We start from the raw sequence: 21,403 nt of genomic DNA on the forward strand, positions 1-21,403 counted from the left end.
AATAAAAGTAAAATCCTTCTTCAGTGATTAAATGAATATCATAACATTAGTCAAAGGATAATGGTTAGTATATTGTAATTACAACACATTTCTACAACTTTAAAGACTTACCTTTCAAATTTTACATGTAGATAGTTCAACTTATTCTTCCTAGTTCGATAGTAATACCGAATCATGTCTTTTATCAATATTCTGGGCAAATATAAAAGAATAATAATAATTGGAAGATTCCCAGACGTTTCTTCTTCATATATTAGATAAACTTTCAAAACATAGATGAAATGATTTGAAACTAAGATTATAATTTTGTTTGTTTACAGCTTTTTAAGTCAATGGTAGATGTCTACAAATTTCACAATCATCTGACCCACTTTGATAGATGTTACTCAAGCATATTTTGATAATATTTGAGTCATTATTGATATGAGTACTCACTGGAATAGGAAGATTTTTTAAAGTTTGAGATTTTAATGTATAAACATCATGAATTGCGCAGAGTAAAATTTTAATTTAATATTTTAATGTATGCAGTAAACAACATCAAATCTTCTTAAAAAGCCTACTTGAATCCAGTTGACAGCATTTTCCCTATTGAGGCTGAACACAAAAAGCATGGCCCAAAGCGAAGTGAAGCCACTGACGATCAAATCTCTTTTAGCAAAAAAATATTACCTGAAAATTTTACAGTAAATTCAATCCATCTGATTTATCATTTATTTGTAAAATATAGTTTAAAGCAAATCCACTAACCTACAAATCTTTATTGAAGAAAATATCACATGCTAATTTTATAAAAAATACAAAAAATCTCATATATTGTTCATTTGTAAAACTCGACAAACGTACCAAAGCCCAGAACACATAAAAAACCTCCAATGCATTATTATTTAGATGTCTAAAACAACTCCTACAAAAACCATCCGGATGGAATTGAATCTCAGGCGCTGTGGCTTAGTTGGTTAAAGCGCCTGTCTAGTAAACAGGAGATCTTGAGTTCGAAACTCAGCAGTGCCTTCTCTAAATCTGTCATATTTAATTGATATTAAAAAAGTATAAAGGTCTCTAAAATACAATGTAGGATAATTAAAATGTGTGTTAAATTACATGATAATATAAGTTGTTTATTGGATGTTAAAATGTAAATGGCATAGAATGTACTTTTTTTCTTAATATTTCAGGCCATTTCAGTCTCTGAGACCAAAAAAAACACCTGGTACTACAAGGCGCTGTGGCTTAGTTGGTTAAAGCGCCTGTTTAATAAACGGGAGATCCTGAGTTCGAATCTCAGCAGTGCCTTTCTATTTTTAAAAAGCATTATATGATAAAAAGATTTTTAAAAATGCATAAAAGGTCTAGCAGGACATCAATAGTGAGAAGAGTAACAAATTGGGATAAGATAGTTGCTGTATGCATACGTACTTTAAAAAATAAAAGTAAAATCCTTCTTCAGTGATTAAATGAATATCATAACATTAGTCAAAGGATAATGGTTAGTATATTGTAATTACAACACATTTCTACAACTTTAAAGACTTACCTTTCAAATTTTACATGTAGATAGTTCAACTTATTCTTCCTAGTTCGATAGTAATACCGAATCATGTCTTTTATCAATATTCTGGGCAAATATAAAAGAATAATAATAATTGGAAGATTCCCAGACTTTCTTCTTCTTATATTAGATAAACTTTCAAAACATAGATGAAATGATTTGAAACTAAGATTATAATTTTGTTTGTTTACAGCTTTTTAAGTCAATGGTAGAGGTCTACAAATTTCACAATCATCTGACCCACTTCGATAAATGTTACTCAAGCATTTTTTGATAATATTTGAATCATTATTGATATGAGTACTCACTGGAATAGGAAGATTTTTTAAAGTTTGAGATTTTAATGTATAAACATCATGAATTGCGCAGAGTAAAATTTAATTTAATATTTTAATGTATGCAGTAAACAACATCAAATCTTCTTAAAAAGCCTACTTGAATCCAGTTGACAGCATTTTCCCTATTGATGCTGAACACAAAAAGCATGGCCCAAAGCGAAGTGAAGCCACTAACGATCAAATCTCTTTTAGCAAAAAAAATATTACCTGAAAATTTTACAGAAAATTCAATCCATCTGATTTATCATTTATTTGTAAAATATAGTTTAAAGCAAATCCACTAACCTACAAATCTTTATTGAAGAAAATATCACATGCTAATTTTTTTTTTTTTTTTTTTGGTCAACAAGTGGTACAGTGAGAAGAAATCAAAAGTACACCACGCAGGGTGTCATAACGTAAAGTAATATAGAGCTGATAAAATTGCATAATACGGCAATACATGTTTATACAGATATATAAATACAACAGTATACAATGCATATAATATAGTAAGATCAGCACCTGTTTCCAGTGCCTCATAAAATGCTTTAGCATCAGTACTCTCTGGTACCACACTGTTGGGATTTTTTTTTTTACTTATTCAAACCTATAATCTAACGAAGCTTATGGAAAGGGCCAATGTCCGTATCTCCAGTGTCCATATTTGGTTATGTGCTTCGTTCCACATAACACCTTTCCAGTTGCTCCAAGCCCTTAATAACTATCCACATTTAACACGCTAACATTTAACAATTAACCATTAACTTTGATAGCTGATCACAATCCTGGTGCGGCAAGGGAGGGCGGGGGAGAGCCAGGAACCTGGGGTGAGGGAGGAAGAGAGGGAGGGGGGAGAGAGAAAAAAAAAAACAAAAAAAAAAAACACATTTCTGATTCAAAACAGCATTACCTCTAGAGAGTCGTCGCCCACCGTGTTTTGCCTCCCCTCTCTTAGATTTATTTGTAACATTGTCTCCAAATGAGCAAAATGTTTCAAAATCTGATTCTGTATGAGTGGATCTAATGTGTCTATGTGTATTTTCCATTTCTGAAGAAAGGGGCGCAGTCTACGTGTTGTATCTAACCTAACGTCACACTGCTCGACGAAAAGCTGTTTGAGTAGTAAATGTTTTAGTTGTGCTATTGTCGGGGCTTGTCTGTTGATCCATCTTTTGAGGATACATTGTCTAGCCAGTAGTGTGCATAGTGAAAGGAACCTGTGTGACTTCTTATGAGTATCATCCCATCTTAACAGAAATATTTCCGCTTCAGCAAGTGTTATCTCTATCTGATATGAACTCTTTAGCCAATATTGACATTGGCTCCAGAATCTCCTAATCTTTGGGCAGGCATAGAAATAGTGGTGAAATGATGGCGCTGCTATCCCGCACTTAATACAGCGGTTAGGGATCCGCCGATCCCACTTTGAGAGTCTGTGTGGTGTGATATAATCCATGTGTAAGATTCTAATCTGCGTTTCCCTTTGCGATATCGCTAGTGTAGCTTGCCTGGTGTGTTCTATGCTTTCTTTTATGTCTTGTACTGTCAAGTCCAGTAAGCAGTTATCTCTGTACTTTGACATCATATTTGCCAAGATCAGAGGTTCTTTCTGCTGTAAGAGGCGTGTGTATATATGAGAGAGTGAAAATAATCCCACTCGGAATAATGTCTGTGTAATTGCAAAAGGCGGTGATCCCCAGAACTCAGCATTGGAGGTTTGTAATGAACCCACATAATGCCGAAGCTGCAAATAAGCATAAAAGTGCCTATTCGAAAGTTGAAACTTGGTTTTTAGTTCCTGAAATGATCGCACTGTGTGTTGTAGGGGGTCTAATACATCCCCAATTACCTTTAGGCCAGCTTTTTTCCAGTCTCGGAAGGGTTCCTGATCCAATCCAGCCGGAAAGTCTGGGTTCCCCACTATGGGGATGAATTTGGGGGGGGGAGAGTCAATCTTCAAATATTTATGTATCTTGTGCCAAGCCCTTAATGGGTCTTTGTATGTTATGTTAGCAAGAATTTCATCTGGGAGTGTCTGTCCACTTCCATATGGAAGGTACGCCAACAAAGTTGGCGCGACTACTGCCTCCTCAAGCTTGTCATCTCCGAAGTGGCCTGTGCCCATTTGCCAATCCAATACTAATCTAGCCAGGGCTGCCCAGTTATATAGTTTTAAGTTCGGGAGGCCTGGGCAAATATAAAAGAATAATAATAATTGGAAGATTCCCAGACGTTTCTTCTTCTTATATTAGATAAACTTTCAAAACATAGATGAAATGATTTGAAACTAAGATTATAATTTTGTTTGTTTACAGCTTTTTAAGTCAATGGTAGAGGTCTACAAATTTCACAATCATCTGACCCACTTCGATAGATGTTACTCAAGCATATTTTGATAATATTTGAGTCATTATTGATATGAGTACTCACTGGAATAGGAAGATTTTTTAAAGTTTGAGATTTTAATGTATAAACATCATGAATTGCGCAGAGTAAAATTTTAATTTAATATTTTAATGTATGCAGTAAACAACATCAAATCTTCTTAAAAAGCCTACTTGAATCCAGTTGACAGCATTTTCCCTATTGAGGCTGAACACAAAAAGCATGGCCCAAAGCGAAGTGAAGCCACTGACGATCAAATCTCTTTTAGCAAAAAAATATTACCTGAAAATTTTACAGTAAATTCAATCCATCTGATTTATCATTTATTTGTAAAATATAGTTTAAAGCAAATCCACTAACCTACAAATCTTTATTGAAGAAAATATCACATGCTAATTTTGTAAAAAATACAATAAATCTCATATATTGTTCATTTGTAAAACTCGACAAACGTACCAAAGCCCAGAACACACAAAAAACCTCCAATGTATTATTATTTAGATGTCTAAAACAACTCCTACAAAAACCATCCGGATGTAATTGAATGTTAGGAGCTGTGGCTTAGTTGGTTAAAGCGCCTGTCTTGTAAACAGGAGATCCTGAGTTCGAATCTCAGCAGTGCCTTCTCTAAATCTGTTATAATTAATTGATATTAAAAAAGTATAAAGGTCTCTAAAATACAATGTAGGATAATTTAAATGTGTGTTAAATTACATGATAATATAAGTTGTTAATTGGATGTTAAAATGTAAATGGCATAGAATGTACTTTTTTTCTTAATATTTCAGGCCATGTCAGTCTCTGAGACCAAAAAAACACCCAGTACTACAAGGCGCTGTGGCTTAGTTGGTTAAAGCGCCTGTCTAGTAAACAGGAGATCCTGAGTTCGAATCTCAGCAGTGCCTTTCAATTTTTAAAAAGCATTATATGATAAAAAGATTTTTAAAAATGCATAAAAGGTCTAGCAGGACATCAATAGTGAGAAGAGTAACAAATTGGGATACGATAGTTGCTGTATGCATACGTACTTTAAAAAATAAAAGTAAAATCCTTCTTCAGTGATTAAATGAATATCATAACATTAGTCAAAGGATAATGGTTAGTATATTGTAATTACAACACATTTCTACAACTTTAAAGACTTACCTTTCAAATTTTACATGTAGATAGTTCAACTTATTCTTCCTAGTTCGATAGTAATACCGAATCATGTCTTTTATCACTATTCTGGGCAAATATAAAAGAATAATAATAATTGGAAGATTCCCAGACATTTCTTCTTCATATATTAGATAAACTTTCAAAACATAGATGAAATGATTTGAAACTAAGATTATATTTTTGTTTGTTTACAGCTTTTTAAGTCAATGGTAGAGGTCTACAAATTTCACAATCATCTGACCCACTTCGATAGATGTTACTCAAGCATATTTTGATAATATTTGAGTCATTATTGATATGAGTACTCACTGGAATAGGAAGATTTTTTAAAGTTTGAGATTTTAATGTATAAACATCATGAATTGCGCAGAGTAAAATTTTTAATTAATATTTTAATGTATGCAATAAACAACATCTTAAAAAGCCTACTTGAATCCAGTTGACAGCATTTTCCCTATTGAGGCTGAACACAAAAAGCATGGCCCAAAGCGAAGTGAAGCCACTAACAATCAAATCTCTTTTAGAAAAAAAAATATTACCTGAAAATTTTACAGAAAATTCAATCCATCTGATTTATCATTTATTTGTAAAATATAGTTTAAAGCAAATCCACAAACCTACAAATCTTTATTGAAGAAAATATCACATGCTAATTTTATAAAAAATACCAAAAATCTCATATATTGTTCATTTGTGAAACTCGACAAACGTACCAAAGCCCAAAACACACAAAAAACCTCCAATGCATTATTATTTAGATGTCTAAAACAACTCCTACAAAAACCATCCGGATGTAATTGAATGTCAGGTGCTGTGGCTTAGTTGGTTAAAGCGCCTGTCTTGTAAACAGGAGATCCTGAGTTCGAATCTCAGCAGTGCCTTCTCTAAATCTGTCATATTTAATTGATATTAAAAAAGTATAAAGATCTCTAAAATACAATGTAGGATAATTAAAATGTGTGTTAAATTACATGATAATATAAGTTGTTTATTGGATGTTAAAATGTAAATGGCATAGGATGTGCTTTTTTTCTTAATATTTCAGGCCATGTCAGTCTCTGAGACCAAAAAAAACACCTGGTACTACAAGGCACTGTGGCTTAGTTGGTTAAAGCGCCTGTCTAGTAAACAGGAGATCCTGAGTTCGAATCTCAGCAGTGCCTTTCTATTTTTAAAAAGCATTATATGATAAAAAGATTTTTAAAAATGCATAAAAGGTCTAGCAGGACATCAATAGTGAGAAGAGTAACAAATTGGGATAAGATAGTTGCTGTATGCATACGTACTTTAAAAAATAAAAGTAAAATCCTTCTTCAGTGATTAAATGAATATCATAACATTAGTCAAAGGATAATGGTTAGTATATTGTAATTACAACACATTTCTACAACTTTAAAGACTTACCTTTCAAATTTTACATGTAGATAGTTCAACTTATTCTTCCTAGTTCGATAGTAATACCGAATCATGTCTTTTATCAATATTCTGGGCAAATATAAAAGAATAATAATAATTGAAAGATTCCCAGACGTTTCTTCTTCATATATTAGATAAACTTTCACAACATAGATGAAATGATTTGAAACTAAGATTATATTTTTGTTTGTTTACAGCTTTTTAAGTCAATGGTAGAGGTCTACAAATTTCACAATCATCTGACCCACTTCGATAGATGTTACTCAAGCATATTTTGATAATATTTGAGTCATTATTGATATGAGTACTCACTGGAGTAGGAAGATTTTTTAAAGTTTGAGATTTTAATGTATAAACATCATGAATTGCGCAGAGTAAAATTTTAATTTAATATTTTAATGTATGCAGTAAACAACATCAAATCTTCTTAAAAAGCCTACTTGAATCCAGTTGACAGCATTTTCCCTATTGATGCTGAACACAAAAAGCCTGGCCCAAAGCGAAGTGAAGCCACTAACGATCAAATCTCTTTTAGCAAAAAAATATTACCTGAAAATTTTACAGAAAATTCAATCCATCTGATTTATCATTTATTTGTAAAATATAGTTTAAAGCAAATCCACTAACCTACAAATCTTTATTGAAGAAAATATCACATGCTAATTTTATAAAAAATACAAAAAATCTCATATATTGTTCATTTGTAAAACTCGACAAACGTACCAAAGCCCAGAACACACAAAAAACCTCCAATGCATTATTATTTAGATGTCTAAAACAACTCCTACAAAAACCATCCGGATGTAATTGAATGTCAGGCGCTGTGGCTTAGTTGGTTAAAGCGCCTGTCTTGTAAACAGGAGATCTTGAGTTCGAATCTCAGCAGTGCCTTCTCTAAATCTGTCATGTTTAATTGATATAAAAAAAGTATAAAGGTCTCTAAAATACAATGTAGGATAATTAAAATGTGTGTTAAATTACATGATAATATATGTTGTTTATTGGATGTTAAAATGTAAATGGCATAGAATGTGCTTTTTTTCTTAATATTTCAGGCCATGTCAGTCTCTGAGACCAAAAAAAACAACTGGTACTACAAGGCGCTGTGGCTTAGTTGGTTAAAGCGCATGTCTAGTAAACAGGAGATCCTGAGTTCGAATCTCAGCAGTGCCTTCTCTAAATCTGTCATATTTATTTTGATATTAAAAAAGTATAAAGGTCTCTAAAATACAATGTAGGATAATTAAAATCTGTGTTAAATTACATGATAATATAAGTTGTTTATTGGATGTTAAAATGTAAATGGCATAGAATGTGCTTTTTTTCTTAATATTTCAGGCCATGTCAGTCTCTGAGACCAAATAAAACACTTGGTACTACAAGGCGCTGTGGCTTAGTTGGTTAAAGCGCCTGTCTAGTAAACAGGAGATCCTGAGTTCGAATCTCAGCAGTTCCTTTCTATTTTTAAAAAGCATTATATGATAAAAAGATTTTTAAAAATGCATAAAAGGTCTAGCAGGACATCAATAGTGAGAAGAGTAACAAATTGGGATAAGATAGTTGCTGTATGCATACGTACTTTAAAAAATAAAAGTAAAATCCTTCTTCAGTGATTAAATGAATATCATAACATTAGTCAAAGGATAATGGTTAGTATATTGTAATTACAACACATTTCTACAACTTTAAAGACTTACCTTTCAAATTTTACATGTAGATAGTTCAACTTATTCTTCCTAGTTCGATAGTAATACCGAATCATGTCTTTTATCAATATTCTGGGCAAATATAAAAGAATAATAATAATTGGAAGATTCCCAGACGTTTCTTCTTCATATATTAGATAAACTTTCAAAACATAGATGAAATGATTTGAAACTAAGATTATAATTTTGTTTGTTTACAGCTTTTTAAGTCAATGGTAGAGGTCTACAAATTTCACAATCATCTGACCCACTTTGATAGATGTTACTCAAGCATATTTTGATAATATTTGAGTCATTATTGATATGAGTACTCACTGGAATAGGAAGATTTTTTAAAGTTTGAGATTTTAATGTATAAACATCATGAATTGCGCAGAGTAAAATTTTTAATTAATATTTTAATGTATGCAATAAACAACATCTTAAAAAGCCTACTTGAATCCAGTTGACAGCATTTTCCCTATTGAGGCTGAACACAAAAAGCATGGCCCAAAGCGAAGTGAAGCCACTGACGATCAAATCTCTTTTAGCAAAAAAATATTACCTGAAAATTTTACAGTAAATTCAATCCATCTGATTTATCATTTATTTGTAAAATATAGTTTAAAGCAAATCCACTAACCTACAAATCTTTATTGAAGAAAATATCACATGCTAATTTTATAAAAAATACAAAAAATCTCATATATTGTTCATTTGTAAAACTCGACAAACGTACCAAAGCCCAAAACACATAAAAAACCTCCAATGCATTATTATTTAGATGTCTAAAACAACTCCTACAAAAACCATCCGGATGGAATTGAATCTCAGGCGCTGTGGCTTAGTTGGTTAAAGCGCCTGCCTTGTAAACAGGAGATCTTGAGTTCGAAACTCAGCAGTGCCTTCTCTAAATCTGTCATATTTAATTGATATTAAAAAAGTATAAAGGTCTCTAAAATACAATGTAGGATAATTAAAATGTGTGTTAAATTACATGATAATATAAGTTGTTTATTGGATGTTAAAATGTAAATGGCATAGAATGTACTTTTTTTCTTAATATTTCAGGCCATGTCAGTCTCTGAGACCAAAAAAAACACCTGGTACTACAAGGCGCTGTGGCTTAGTTGGTTAAAGCGCCTGTTTAATAAACGGGAGATACTGAGTTCGAATCTCAGCAGTGCCTTTCTATTTTTAAAAAGCATTATATGATAAAAAGATTTTTAAAAATGCATAAAAGGTCTAGCAGGACATCAATAGTGAGAAGAGTAACAAATTGGGATAAGATAGTTGCTGTATGCATACGTACTTTAAAAAATAAAAGTAAAATCCTTCTTCAGTGATTAAATGAATATCATAACATTAGTCAAAGGATAATGGTTAGTATATTGTAATTACAACACATTTCTACAACTTTAAAGACTTACCTTTCAAATTTTACATGTAGATAGTTCAACTTATTCTTCCTAGTTCAATAGTAATACCGAATCATGTCTTTTATCAATATTCTGGGCAAATATAAAAGAATAATAATAATTGGAAGATTCCCAGACTTTCTTCTTCTTATATTAGATAAACTTTCAAAACATAGATGAAATGATTTGAAACTAAGATTATAATTTTGTTTGTTTACAGCTTTTTAAGTCAATGGTAGAGGTCTACAAATTTCACAATCATCTGACCCACTTCGATAAATGTTACTCAAGCATTTTTTGATAATATTTGAATCATTATTGATATGAGTACTCACTGGAATAGGAAGATTTTTTAAAGTTTGAGATTTTAATGTATAAACATCATGAATTGCGCAGAGTAAAATTTAATTTAATATTTTAATGTATGCAGTAAACAACATCAAATCTTCTTAAAAAGCCTACTTGAATCCAGTTGACAGCATTTTCCCTATTGATGCTGAACACAAAAAGCATGGCCCAAAGCGAAGTGAAGCCACTAACGATCAAATCTCTTTTAGCAAAAAAAATATTACCTGAAAATTTTACAGAAAATTCAATCCATCTGATTTATCATTTATTTGTAAAATATAGTTTAAAGCAACCCCACTAACCTACAAATCTTTATTGAAGAAAATATCACATGCTAATTTTTTTTTTTTTTTTTTGGTCAACAAGTGGTACAGTGAGAAGAAATCAAAAGTACACCACGCAGGGTGTCATAACGTAAAGTAATATAGAGCTGATAAAATTGCATAATACGGCAATACATGTTTATACAGATATATAAATACAACAGTATACAATGCATATAATATAGTAAGATCAGCACCTGTTTCCAGTGCCTCATAAAATGCTCTAGCATCAGTACTCTCTGGTACCACACTGTTGGGATTTTTTTTTTTTTACTTATTCAAACCTATAATCTAATGAAGCTTATGGAAAGGGCCAATGTCCGTATCTCCAGTGTCCATATTTGGTTATGTGCTTCGTTCCACATAACACCTTTCCAGTTGCTCCAAGCCCTTAATAACTATCCACATTTAACACGCTAACATTTAACAATTAACCATTAACTTTGATAGCTGATCACAAACCTGGTGCGGCAAGGGAGGGCGGGGGAGAGCCAGGAACCTGGGGTGAGGGAGGAAGAGAGGGAGGGGGGAGAGAGAAAAAAAAACAAACAAAAAAAAAACACATTTCTGATTCAGAACAGCATTACCTCTAGAGAGTCGTCGCCTACCGTGTTTTGCCTCCCCTCTCTTAGATTTATTTGTAACATTGTCTCCAAATGAGCAAAATGTTTCAAAATCTGATTCTGTATGAGTGGATCTAATGTGTCTATGTGTATTTTCCATTTCTGAAGAAAGGGGCGCAGTCTACGTGTTGTATCTAACCTAACGTCACACTGCTCGATGAAAAGCTGTTTGAGTAGTAAATGTTTTAGTTGTGCTATTGTCGGGGCTTGTCTGTTGATCCATCTTTTGAGGATACATTGTCTAGCCAGTAGTGTGCATAGTGAAAGGAACCTGTGTGACTTCTTATGAGTATCATCCCATCTTAACAGAAATATTTCCGCTTCAGCAAGTGTTATCTCTATCTGATATGAACTCTTTAGCCAATATTGACATTGGCTCCAGAATCTCCTAATCTTTGGGCAGGCATAGAAATAGTGGTGAAATGATGGCGCTGCTATCCCGCACTTAATACAGCGGTTAGGGATCCGCCGATCCCACTTTGAGAGTCTGTGTGGTGTGATATAATCCATGTGTAAGATTCTAATCTGCGTTTCCCTTTGTGATATCGCTAGTGTAGCTTGCCTGGTGTGTTCTAAGCTTTCTTTTATGTCTTGTACTGTCAAGTCCAGTAAGCAGTTATCTCTGTACTTTGACATCATATTTGCCAAGATCAGAGGTTCTTTCTGCTGTAAGAGGCGTGTGTATATATGAGAGAGCGAAAATAATCCCACTCGGAATAATGTCTGTGTAATTGCAAAAGGCGGTGATCCCCAGAACTCAGCATTGGAGGTTTGTAATGAACCCACATAATGCCGAAGCTGCAAATAAGCATAAAAGTGCCTATTCGAAAGTTGAAACTTGGTTTTTAGTTCCTGAAATGATCGCACTGTGTGTTGTAGGGGGTCTAATACATCCCCAATTACCTTTAGGCCAGCTTTTTTCCAGTCTCGGAAGGGTTCCTGATCCAATCCAGCCGGAAAGTCTGGGTTCCCCACTATGGGGATGAATTTGGGGGGGGGGGGAGTCAATCTTCAAATATTTATGTATCTTGTGCCAAGCCCTTAATGGGTCTTTGTATGTTATGTTAGCAAGAATTTCATCTGGGAGTGTCTGTCCACTTCCATATGGAAGGTACGCCAACGAAGTTGGTGCGACTACTGCCTCCTCAAGCTTGTCATCTCCGAAGTGGCCTGTGCCCATTTGCCAATCCAATACTAATCTAGCCAGGGCTGCCCAGTTATATAGTTTTAAGTTCGGGAGGCCTAGCCCCCCTGCCGAGTATGGGAGCTGAAGTTTTTCCAACGCTATTCTCAGTTTGCCCTTTTTCCATATAAATTGAGATATTGCCCTGGTAAGTACCCGTAAATCCGTTTGAGTCAATAGAAATGGTAACATGAGCATTGGGTAAAGTATTTTGGGCAATATTGTCATTTTGACTAAATTGACCCGGCCCGACAGTCCCAATGGGAAGTTGAGCCAGTTGGACAGCTGAGAGGATAACTGAGCGCATTTATCCGTGATATTCAATCTGTATATTTGCGAGGGGTCTCTATGTAGGTGTATGCCTAAATATGTTAAGCCTTCAGTCGCCTCCACAAACGGGAAGCTATGCTTTGAGAGTGGGTGTCTGCAAAGCCACAATATCTCGGACTTCGAGGTATTTATCTTATACCCGGAGAAGCCTCCAAATTCCTTTATTATTTGGAGTATGATGGGAACGTGAGTTTGGGGGATTCCACGAACAGTAACATGTCATCCGCGTATAATGCTATATGAAGAGGGATGTCTTTAATCACGATACCTGGAAAAACCTGTCTGAGCCTTATGGCTAGTGGTTCCAACGCCAGATTAAATATCAGTGGGGACAGGGGACACCCCTGTCTGGTGCCCCGTTGTAATTGGAAGTCGCTGGAAAAGAGACCATTAACAAGGATCCTAGCTACCGGCGAGTCATAAATTTTTCCAAGCGCATCCAAAAACGGGCCCTCAAACCCAAATCTGTGTAATGTGTCCATCAGATGGGGCCACTCCACTCTGTCGAAGGCCTTCTCTGCGTCCAGGGACAGCAGGAAGGCCTCCGGGCGGGTCTCTTCAGCATCGTATCTCCCCGACCTCCAGTAATGGTCTATAACTTGCAGCACTCTGCGGAGATTTACCACCGATGTGCGTTTATATATGAAGCCCGTCTGGTCCGGGTGGATCAGATCTGGCAATATGGTCTTAAGGCTGTTTGCCATGATTTTCGTGAACAGCTTATAGTCCACATTCAAGAGCGAGATGGGCCTATAAGATTCTGGCAATGAATGATCCTTGCCGGGTTTAGGTATAAGCGTGATGTGGGCTGCCGTGAAATCCCTAGAGGGGCGCGCGTCTGTGAGAAGGAATGAGTTAAATAACTTAGTAAGTGTAATAGTCACCTGTGGTTGTAAAACTTTATAAAACTCGGGGGGCAGCCCATCCGGGCCAGGTGCTTTGCCCCCAGGTAGGTCTCTTATGGTGCTAGACAATTCGTCTTGCGTAATCGGGGCATTCATTTTATCTAATTGGTCTGAAGTGATCTGTGGTAGTCTTATCGAGGCCCAGAATTGAGCCAATTTGTCGCCCGATGTCGGGGTTTGTTTAGTATATAACTGTGAGTAGTATTGTTCAAAGCATCACACTATGTCTTCAGACTTAGTGTGTGATCTATCTTTCCAGCGTAGAGCTGCAATTTTAACTTTCGCTGTTTGCACCTTAGTCAACGTAGCCAATAATTTGCCCGCCCGTCCCCCAAACCTGTAGAATTTACCCGCGGTTTTCAATAATCCTGATGCGGCTTGTTGTTTTATGAAGGATTCTAGTTCATTTTTTGCGGCTATGTATTGGTCATACTGTATTTTCGAGTTAGACTGGAGGTATGAGTGATAAGTCTGTCCTAGCTGCTTTTGTAATGTTCTGTGTCTGTGTTGGGTTTTATATTTTACTTGTGCAGCATATGAGATTATATTCCCTGCCAATACTGTCTTGGCTGCCTCCCAGAATAGTTTTACATTATCTATGTGAGCGGCATTATCTGTCACATAGTCTGTCCATGAATGTTGTAGGAATTTAATGAAAGTTTCAGATTTTGTTAGGTATGTGGGAAACCGGAGTGTATTTCTGTTTGTGTAGCGTTCTGTAGATCCCAGTGTCAGCTCTACTGGCGCATGGTCTGAAATTAATATCTCATGTATTTTGCAGTCTTGCACCTGTTCAGCTAACTTATTGTCAACTAACAGTATATCTATTCGTGATAGGGTGTGTTTGGCTTTTGAAAGACATGTATATTCCTTACCTTCCGGGTTGTACAATCTCCAAATATCACAGGTATTGATATCTGATTCAAACATTTTAAATATTTTCGATTCATATTTTGCTTTATAGTTTTTTTGGGGATCTCTAACTCTAAGAGTCTCTAACCATTGCCTGTCTAGAGTGTGTGTAGGGGAGATATTAAAATCCCCCCCCACTATCAGCTTGGATCCTAGATACGGTGCTAGATTTTTGATTAGTTCTTTCCAAAATCCTAAATCTCTGTGGTTGGGTGCATATAAGTTACAGAATACATAGTCTATAGAGTCTACTGTCGCTTCCACTATCATGTATCTATCGTTAGAATCTAAATAGGTATGTTTTATATCGACCTTCACTCTTTTCCCAAATGCTATAGCTAATCCTCTACTGGCCCTAGTGTGCGATAAAAAGACCACGTGTCCTATCCATTCCCTTTGTAATTTTTGGTGCTCTATGTCTAGTAAATGTGTCTCTTGAAGCATTGCGACGTCGGTGCTTATTTTCCTAAGGTGGTTAAGGACTGCCTTGCGTTTAATTGGTGTGTTGAGGCCTCCCACGTTCCATGTTACTATTCTAAGTGGCATACGTGCAAGTGTGTAGTATGCAGTGTGCAAGAAGAATTAGAAGAGAGAGAAAAAAAAAAAAAAAAAAAAGAAAAGAAGGGGGGGGGGGAAGGGGGGGTACGCGGGAGTAAGGAGGGGCGAGGGCAAAGGAAGGTCGGAGGGTTCAAACTCTTATCAAACAGTGTGAAAAACAGGTTGACAGAACATCTCATAATACAAACATCGCTATACCACATTTGATTGAGTGATGCAAAAGCTCCTCCCTGTCTGAACCTTGTGGTGACTTTCAGTAGTGGACTGTCTTTCCTGTATGTTATACTGACTGTAGCTTTGACAGAGCTGGGGGATCTATGTAAGCCCTGGAGTCTTAGCTGTAATGACATGTTCAAACTTCCCTCCAACTGGGCCAATAAGAGGTGTAGATGTGTTGTCCCCCCGCTTGCTGTGTGCTTTGCTTTCCTTGGTGTCATCTTCCCTTTCAATATCTGTCTCATAGCTGTTTCCCTACCAGAATAGGTAGGTGAAAGTTTGTTTCCGTTGGTTATACAGAGGGCCTGTGTCTGTTTAAAGACTGTGTAGCCTAGGATACTAGTGATGTTGGGATGCCTAGGATTTCCCCATCTCTGCCGACCAAGGATGTCTAGATTCCCCGGCCAGTATCCCCCCCACCTCCCCCAACCTCGCTGTGTGTCCCTCTTAGTCAGCTTTAAAATTGTGTTTTCCAGTTGGTTCCCCCCGCCTAAGTAAGAAAGGTCTCTGTGTATGTGGTTTTCTGTCAGTAAACATTCAGAATTGCATAGAAAACATAAAATGGCATATCTAAACATTAATAGAAACATATTAACCCAGCTTGTAGTAGTCATTTTGCTCTTCACAACAGCAGTTAAATATAGCTGCCATGTTCTTAGAGAACAATTGAAAACATTGCAACCAATAATTATTAAAAATATGATCGGTGACAAACATAACATATAACTGTGATACATTACAAAGTGGAGCAACTTTACCCTGGGGGTCTGGGATAATCCCCCTCTATACCAGTCCACCTTCGTGGCCCAAAGGCCTCCATCTTCCCAGTAACCGTGACTTAACCAGTCCTGTACAGCCATTCAAAAAAACTTTAGTGATTCTCGTAAAGCTGTCAACTGCTCCTAGAGCAGGGAGAGTAGTAGTAAGCTGTGATTTCATCTTCCTTCTGAGTGTTGACCCTGTTCCGTAGCTAGGTAACTCTTCAGAGCTTGTGGTGAGTGGAAGAATTTGACTCCATGCGATGTTTGCAATCTCAGTTTAGCCGGGAACAGTAAGGCTACCTGTCTCCCTTGCTCATGAAGCTGAGAGCACAGTGGAGCAAACTCTTTTCTCTGCTTGGTTACCTCCATGGAGTAATCTTGAAAAAGAAGAAGTTTTGAATCTTCATAAAGAATTTCTTTGCGAGCCCTATAGGCCCTTAGGATTTTGATTTTCTCCTGGAAATTTAGGCATTTAAATATAACCTGTCTGGGTTTGTCTTTGGCTTGATCTAGGCCTCTCTCCGGGCCTATGCGGTGCGCTCTCTCTACATCTATTGGCAATATATCAGGGTGAATGCCAAGGAGCTTAGGAAAGGTCAACGCCGTAAATTCTAAGAGATCTTTACCTTTGATACGTTCTGGGACCCCAACTAGCCGTAGCTTGTTGCGCCTACTCCTGTTCTCCAAGTCATCAACACGTTCTTGAAGCAGTTGTGATTTCTTTACTAGTTGTTTAATTGTTGCATCCGCTGTCACTTGTCTGTCTTCTACATCTGAGATGCGAGTTTCAGCTGCATTTATTCTGGAGGCAAATTGACGTACCTCGCATGTAAGTGTATCAACTCCCGTTTGCAGGGAGTCCATTTTGGGGAGGAAGAATGACTTTAATTCCTGCAGCAAAGCATTATGATCTAGTCCTGTGGGTGCCCCCTGATCCAATGTATCTGACATTTCTGCATGGATCTCTGCAGGGTGTTTTAGCTGTTTTTTATTTTCGGCGTTCTTTGTCCTGTGTGACATGTCTGTGACTGCAGGCGTGGAGAGTTTGTGAAAAAATTTATCAACTTTCATCGAAATTTAGGGTTTTATTAACACTTTGGTGTGTCTCTGTGCGTGTTTATTTGCACACTGCGTTGTGCGTTGCGTTGTGGAGTCTATGGGGACAGTTAGCTGATTAAACAGCTTTTTTTTAAAAAGGTAGGGAGAGACCAAGCTGTTAAGAGGTAAGAGAGGAAAGTTATTTACTCTTAAGACTGTAGTATCTTTTAATTCCCCCCTAAAGGCAGGATTTAATGTTCCTTTAATATAAGTTTTCCTTTATCCTCCACCTTCAGCGCTCCCAATAAAGTGTGGTTTGTCGCCTCGGCGGCAATTTGTCTGCTCTTGGTGCAGGGGAACAGTGGCATGTGAATTTCTCTGCCACCAGCAATAAGCATCTGCCACGTGGGTGCCGTTATCTCAAGCCGCTCTGAGTGTGTTGCGGTGCGGGTTTAAAACATTAAAAGTCTCTGAGTCTTTTTTTTCCCCTTTTTCTCTGATATGTTCACTCTTGTGTTAGTTTCCCAGCTCTTTTTAATTATCCCCCACTCTCTTTGGATAGCTCCGTGGAGGTTGTGTAAGCCTTTCTTCCAGGCCTCCCCCCTGAAAACTCTCCCCACTGATCAAAGTTCACTTCTATATATGGAGTGTCTCCTGCTCTATCACTGAGGCTGATTCATAGTATAAGTCCCCTTCAAAGGTCTAGCTCGTGATTACCTGAGTAGTATGAGGGTAAGCCTGCAGGCGTAGTTAATACTCTGTGTCCCGGAGTGATCCCGATATGATGGGGGTTGAGCCAATATGGCGGTGCGCATAAGTGTGGAGGTTTTTCTTTTCCAGGTCTCCCGGTCGCTAGATCCGATGTAGCGATCTGCACACTGGTGATACAGGTCGGCGAAGCTTCTTGCTACCCGACAATATTTTAAGGTGTGGGGCTAGGCAGGTATTAGAGGTTTGTTAGGCTAATTCGTAACTTCAGTTTACGGAGCTCTGTTGAGATGCGACTGCCTGGTGAGCCCGCCTACCGGAAGTCCTCCCACATGCTAATTTTATAAAAAATACAAAAAATCTCATATATTGTTCATTTGTAAAACTCGACAAACGTACCAAAGCCCAGAACACACAAAAAAACTCCAATGCATTATTATTTAGATGTCTAAAACAACTCCTACAAAAACCATCCGGATGTAATTGAATGTCAGGCGCTGTGGCTTAGTTGGTTAAAGCGCCTGTCTTGTAAACAGGAGATCTTGAGTTCTAATCTCAGCAGTGCCTTCTCTAAATCTCTCATATTTAATTGATATTGAAAAAGTATAAAGGTCTCTAAAATACAATGTAGGATAATTAAAATCTGTGTTAAATTACATGATAATATAAGTTGTTTATTGGATGTTAAAATGTAAATGGCATAGAATGTGCTTTTTTTCTTAATATTTCAGGCCGTGTCAGTCTCTGAGACCAAATAAAACACCTGGTAGTACAAGGCGCTGTGGCTTAGTTGGTTAAAGCGCCTGTCTAGTAAACAGGAGATCCTGAGTTCAAATCTCAGCAGTGCCTTCTCTAAATTGGTCATATTTATTTGATATTAAAAAAGTATAAAGGTCTCTAAAATACAATGTAGGATAATTAAAATCTGTGTTAAATTACATGATAATATAAGTTGTTTATTGGATGTTAAAATGTAAATGGCATAGAATGTGCTTTTTTTCTTAATATTTCAGGCCGTGTCAGTCTCTGAGACCAAATAAAACACCTGGTAGTACAAGGCGCTGTGGCTTAGTTGGTTAAAGCGCCTGTCTAGTAAACAGGAGATCCTGAGTTCGAATCTCAGCAGTGCCTTTCTATTTTTAAAAAGCATTATATGATAAAAAGATTTTTAAAAATGCATAAAAGGTCTAGCAGGACATCAATAGTGAGAAGAGTAACAAATTGGGATAAGATAGTTGCTGTATGCATACGTACTTTAAAAAATAAAAGTAAAATCCTTCTTCAGTGATTAAATGAATATCATAACATTAGTCAAAGGATAATGGTTAGTATATTGTAATTACAACACATTTCTACAACTTTAAAGACTTACCTTTCAAATTTTACATGTAGATAGTTCAACTTATTCTTCCTAGTTCGATAGTAATACCGAATCTTGTCTTTTATCAATATTCTGGGCAAATATAAAAGAATAATAATAATTGGAAGATTCCCAGACGTTTCTTCTTCATATATTAGATAAACTTTCAAAACATAGATGAAATGATTTGAAACTAAGATTATAATTTTGTTTGTTTACAGCTTTTTAAGTCAATGGTAGAGGTCTACAAATTTCACAATCATCTGACCCACTTCGATAGATGTTACTCAAGCATATTTTGATAATATTTGAGTCATTATTGATATGAGTACTCACTGGAATAGGAAGATTTTTTAAAGTTTGAGATTTTAATGTATAAACATCATGAATTGCGCAGAGTAAAATTTTAATTTAATATTTTAATGTATGCAGTAAACAACATCAAATCTTCTTAAAAAGCCTTCTTGAATCCAGTTGACAGCATTTTCCCTATTGATGCTGAACACAAAAAGCATTGCCCAAAGCGAAGTGAAGCCACTAACGATCAAATCTCTTTTAGCAAAAAAATATTACCTGAAAATTTTACAGAAAATTCAATCCATCTGATTTATCATTTATTTGTAAAATATAGTTTAAAGCAAATCCACTAACCTACAAATCTTTATTGAAGAAAATATCACATGCTAATTTTATAAAAAATACAAAAAATCTCATATATTGTTCATTTGTAAAACTCGACAAACGTACCAAAGCCCAGAACACACAAAAACCTCCAATGCATTATTATTTAGATGTCTAAAACAACTCCTACAAAAACCATCCAGATGTAATTGAATGTCAGGCTTAGTTGGTTAAAGTGCCTGTCTTGTAAACAGGAGATCCTGAGTTCGAATCTCAGCAGTGCCTTCTCTAAATCTGTCATATTTAATTGATATTAAAAAAGTATAAAGGTCTCTAAAATACAATGTAGGATAATTAAAATGTGTGTTAAATTACATGATAATATACGTTGTTTATTGGATGTTAAAATGTAAATGGCATAGAATGTACTTTTTTTCTTAATATTTCAGGCCATGTCAGTCTCTGAGACCAAAAAATACACCTGGTACTACAAGGCGCTGTGGCTTAGTTGGTTAAAGCGCCTGTCTAGTAAACAAGAGATCCTGAGTTCAAATCTCAGCAGTGCCTTTCTATTTTTAAAAAGCATTATATGATAAAAAGATTTTTAAAAATGCATAAAAGGTCTAGCAGGACATCAATAGTGAGAAGAGTAACAAATTGGGATAAGATAGTTGCTGTATGCATACGTACTTTAAAAAATAAAAGTAAAATCCTTCTTCAGTGATTAAATGAATATCATAACATTAGTCAAAGGATAATGGTTAGTATATTGTAATTACAACACATTTCTACAACTTTAAAGACTTACCTTTCAAATTTTACATGTAGATAGTTCAACTTATTCTTCCTAGTTCGATAGTAATACCGAATCATGTCTTTTATCACTATTCTGGGCAAATATAAAAAAATAATAATAATTGGAAGATTCCCAGACGTTTCTTCTTCATATATTAGATAAACTTTCAAAACATAGATGAAATGATTTGAAACTAAGATTATATTTTTGTTTGTTTACAGCTTTTTAAGTCAATGGTAGAGGTCTACAAATTTCACAATCATCTGACCCACTTCGATAGATGTTACTCAAGCATATTTTGATAATATTTGAGTCATTATTGATATGAGTACTCACTGGAATAGGAAGATTTTTTAAAGTTTGAGATTTTAATGTATAAACATCATGAATTGCGCAGAGTAAAATTTTTATTTAATATTTTAATGTATGCAATAAACAACATCTTAAAAAGCCTACTTAAATCCAGTTGACAGCATTTTCCCTATTGAGGCTGAACACAAAAAGCATGGCCCAAAGCGAAGTGAAGCCACTAACGATCAAATCTCTTTTAGAAAAAAAAATATTACCTGAAAATTTTACAGAAAATTCAATCCATCTGATTTATCATTTATTTGTAAAATATAGTTTAAAGCAAATCCACTAACCTACAAATCTTTATTGAAGAAAATATCACATGCTAATTTTATAAAAAATACAAAAAATCTCATATATTGTTCATTTGTAAAACTCGACAAACGTACCAAAGCCCAGAACACACAAAAAACCTCCAATGCATTATTATTTA

At 35.6% G+C, this 21,403-nt stretch overlaps 6 non-coding genes across 6 annotated transcripts; all 6 read left to right on the forward strand.

Annotated features, from left to right (window-relative positions):
- The first annotated feature begins 1,222 nt into the window (after window positions 1-1,222).
- On the forward strand, window positions 1,223-1,296 carry TRNAI-AAU (transfer RNA isoleucine (anticodon AAU)). Its single transcript has one exon. It is a non-coding gene; the product is annotated as a tRNA-Ile (tRNA).
- Window positions 1,297-5,088: 3,792 nt separating this feature from the next.
- Window positions 5,089-5,162, forward strand: TRNAT-AGU (transfer RNA threonine (anticodon AGU)). Its single transcript has one exon. It is a non-coding gene; the product is annotated as a tRNA-Thr (tRNA).
- A 1,345-nt stretch (window positions 5,163-6,507) lies between these two features.
- TRNAT-AGU (transfer RNA threonine (anticodon AGU)) lies at window positions 6,508-6,581 on the forward strand. Its single transcript has one exon. It is a non-coding gene; the product is annotated as a tRNA-Thr (tRNA).
- A 3,053-nt stretch (window positions 6,582-9,634) lies between these two features.
- On the forward strand, window positions 9,635-9,708 carry TRNAI-AAU (transfer RNA isoleucine (anticodon AAU)). Its single transcript has one exon. It is a non-coding gene; the product is annotated as a tRNA-Ile (tRNA).
- Window positions 9,709-18,617: 8,909 nt separating this feature from the next.
- On the forward strand, window positions 18,618-18,691 carry TRNAT-AGU (transfer RNA threonine (anticodon AGU)). The gene has a single exon. It is a non-coding gene; the product is annotated as a tRNA-Thr (tRNA).
- Window positions 18,692-18,899: 208 nt separating this feature from the next.
- TRNAT-AGU (transfer RNA threonine (anticodon AGU)) lies at window positions 18,900-18,973 on the forward strand. The gene has a single exon. It is a non-coding gene; the product is annotated as a tRNA-Thr (tRNA).
- The last annotated feature ends 2,430 nt before the right edge of the window (window positions 18,974-21,403 follow it).

This window comes from Bombina bombina, chromosome 4, assembly GCF_027579735.1.
Source record: "Bombina bombina isolate aBomBom1 chromosome 4, aBomBom1.pri, whole genome shotgun sequence".
Lineage (NCBI taxonomy): Eukaryota > Metazoa > Chordata > Amphibia > Anura > Bombinatoridae > Bombina > Bombina bombina.